This window comes from Callionymus lyra, chromosome 4 (assembly GCF_982586985.1).
Source record: "Callionymus lyra chromosome 4, fCalLyr1.hap1.1, whole genome shotgun sequence".
NCBI lineage: Eukaryota > Metazoa > Chordata > Actinopteri > Syngnathiformes > Callionymidae > Callionymus > Callionymus lyra.
The window spans coordinates 7,768,729-7,771,451 of NC_141821.1; positions in this window are offsets into that span (position 1 = coordinate 7,768,729).

A 2,723-nucleotide genomic window follows, 5' to 3' on the forward strand; every position below is an offset into this window, starting at 1 on the left:
TCAGTTCAGCATCCGCTGGAGGCTCGGCGTCAACATAGGCCCCGCCCCGCCGGGTCCTGACGTCACGCTTTCGCGCTGGACCACCGCAACCCCCCTCCCCCCCTCCCCTCCTCCCCCCTCCTCATCCTCCCCCCTCCTCCTCCCCCTCCTCCTCCCCCTCCTCCTCTTCCTCCTCCTCCTCCTCCTCCTCCCCCTCCTCCTCTCCTCCTCTTCCTCCTCCTCCTCCTCCCCCTCCTCCTCCTCCTTCTCCTCCTCTCCTCCTCCTCCTCCTCCTCCTCCTCTTCCTCTTCCTCTTCCTCCTCTTCCTCCTCTTCCTCTTCTTCCTCCTCCTCCTCCTCCTCCTTCTACTTATTCTCCTCCTCCTCTTCCTCTTCTTCCTCTTCCTCTTCCTCTTCCTCTTCCTCTTCCTCTTCCTCTTCCTCTTCTTTTTCCTCTTCCTCTTCCTCCTCCTCCTCTTCCTCCTCCTCCTCCTCCCCCTCCTCCTCCTCCCCCTCCTCCTCCTCCTCCTCCTTCTACTTATTCTCCTCCTCCTCTTCCTCTTCTTCCTCCTCTTCCTCCTCTTCCTCCTCCTCCTCCTCCTCCTCTTCCTCCTCCTCCTCTTCCTCTTCTTCTTCCTCTTCCTCTACCTCCTCCTCCTCTTCCTCCTCCTCCTCCTCCCCCTCCTCCTCCTTCTACTTATTCTCCTCCTCCTCCACTTCCTCCTCCTCCTCCTCCTCCTCCTCCTCCTCCTCCTCCTTCTACTTATTCTCCTCCTCCTCCTCTTCCTCCTCCTCCTCCTCCTCCTCCTCCTCCTCCTCCTCGTGCCGCCTGTTCAGGAGTATTGCGTGCGCATACTTTCAAAGAATCTCCCTTTTTTGTCGTCACGCCAACAAGAACAGGTTAAAAACAGACCTGGGCAGCTAAAGTAGGATCATGTATAAATGGTTTTAATGCATTAATAAATGTATTTTGTATTTATTATTCATTTACATTTTCACATAACACTTCCCTCCTTTTTGTGTGAATTTTTTTGTGTAATATTTATCCCTCAAAACTTTTTTTTTAAGTTATTGAAGAAATGTTTTGAAAAAAACTCATCTATACGAGAATAAAATTGCAGTTTATTTAGTTTAATACATTTCACAGCCTAATGACGCATGTCCTTTTTTTAAGGGATTTTTTGGTCTTTCTTTTTGCTTGACGGCCCCGAACAACATTCACAGAGTTTAATGTGGCCCTTGAAGAATTTTATTTGCCCACCCGTGGGTTAAAACCACAGTGTAGATAAGGAGAAGCTCAGGTTTGTCAATAAAACGCACGTTCAGTCGTGAAATCAACCCTCACTGTGTAAATAGAGAAACTATACTTTGTTATTTTCTAATGTTGGTTTCACATTTGTACCGAAACAATTTCCTGTTTCACTCCACTAATCTTTTGAATAAAGAGATTTATATTATTTAAAAAAATAAAAATAACAATGGTTTCATTTCCAAGTTTTCAAATATCTGAAATAAAATATATTTCTCTCATGAAAAAATGGTCACATTTCAGATTATCACGTCCTGATCCAAGGTCTCAGGAGCTAAAGAACATGACGTCCACCCTCTGATATTCCAAGAAATGCTGACCCTGAAACCTTCACGTGAACCAGCTGTCTTTGAGCCACTGAGTGGGAGGACCTCCTGCGGATTCTCTTTTTTTTTAAGACGGTTGTCTGGACAATCAAGTGAAACCAACTAGTTTTATTATGTCTTTCCTGTTGACCTTGAAGTGTCTCGAAGTGTCACTTTCATTCTCAAAATAAATCCAAATGTTATTAAATAATCCCTCTGCTAATCAAACCACGTACACTTGAGTGATATTAGAATAGTTTCACCACAAAAAACAGAGAAAAATATGACTTTAAGAAACCAAAAAGCAACTTTTCTTTTCATTTTTTTTTTTTTTATTCTTCAGAAAACATGAGGACTTTTTAACTTTTCTGGAGACACCTGTAAGCTGAAGCAGAAACATCAAAATTAAAACATAATTAAAAAAAACCAACATGTGTAACATTACTTGGAGTGCAGGGTTAGTGAAAAATAAAAGTTTTTAGAAGTCTTAAAGACTTTAAATATTTAATACTAATCATAATATAATAATATCTACATATTGCGCTGGTTGTGGTGGGGGGCGGGGGGGGTTACGGTACAAAAAATAAATAAAGTTATGTTATTTACAAACAAAAACAAAGTTAAAGTTATGTCATTTACAAACAAAAACAAAGTTAAAGTTATGTCATTTACAAACAAAAACAAGTTTAAAGTTATGTCATTTACCAACAAAAACTAAGTTAAAGTTATGTTATTAACAAACAAAAACAAAGTTAAAGTTATGTCATTTACAAACAAAGTTAAAGTTATGTTATTAACAAACAAAAACAAAGTTAAAGTTATGTCATTTACAAACAAAGTTAAAGTTATGTCATTTACAAACAAAGTTAAAGTTATGTTATTAACAAACAAAAACAAAGTTAAAGTTATGTCATTTACAAACAAAGTTAAAGTTATGTTATTAACAAACAAAAACAAAGTTAAAGTTATGTTATTTACAAACAAAAACAAAGTTAAAGTGATGTTATTAACAAACAAAAACAAAGTTAAGTATCATCCTTTATTCATCAATGGAAGTCTGGAAACACAACATTCATCAACTGCTACAAACCGGGACATAAAAACTTCTGCCACATTTAGCGAGTGCTCATG